General features: G+C 42.4%; 1 non-coding gene across 1 annotated transcript; it reads right to left on the minus strand.

Annotated features, from left to right (window-relative positions):
* Positions 1-237: 237 nt before the first annotated feature.
* On the minus strand, positions 238-313 carry TRNAN-AUU (transfer RNA asparagine (anticodon AUU)). Its single transcript is given in 2 exon segments — positions 238-273; positions 277-313. It is a non-coding gene; the product is annotated as a tRNA-Asn (tRNA).
* Positions 314-613: the final 300 nt, after the last annotated feature.

Raw genomic sequence — 613 nt, forward strand, 5'->3', positions numbered from 1 at the left:
ATGTATTACCAAACATTTTGTGGTAACAAACATTTTAGTTCTGTAAGTTAGTAGTCCAATGTGGGTCTTACTGGGCTAAATCAAGGTGTCAGCAAGGCTGTTCCTTTCTGGAGGCGAAAGGGGAGAATCTGTTTCCTTCTCCTTTTTAGCTTCTGGAGGCCCCATCTTTCTTGGCTCATTGCCCCTTCCTCCATCTTTTTTTGGGGGGGGGGTAATTAGGTTTATTTATTTTTTTAATGGACGTACTGGGGATTGAACCCAGGACCTCATGCTTGCTAATAAGCATGTGCTCTACCACTGAGCTATACCCTCCCCCCACCTCCCTCCATCTTCAAAGCCAGGAATGTTGCATCTCTCTGGCCCTTCTTATGTAGTCATAGTTCCCTCTGAATAAAGTGAGAAAGAGTCTCTAATTTTAAACCCCATGTAATTAATTGAGCCTATATGAGTAGTTTAAAATAGGTTTCCCATCTTAAGATCCTTATCTGCAAAGTCCCTTTTGCTATGAAAAGTACCACATTCTGGGGATTAGGACACAGACATCTTTGGGGGTGGGGAACGTTATTCTGCCTACCACACAATTTTTAATGACTGCATTTGGCTACAAAAACCC

This window comes from Camelus dromedarius, chromosome 15 (assembly GCF_036321535.1).
Source record: "Camelus dromedarius isolate mCamDro1 chromosome 15, mCamDro1.pat, whole genome shotgun sequence".
NCBI lineage: Eukaryota > Metazoa > Chordata > Mammalia > Artiodactyla > Camelidae > Camelus > Camelus dromedarius.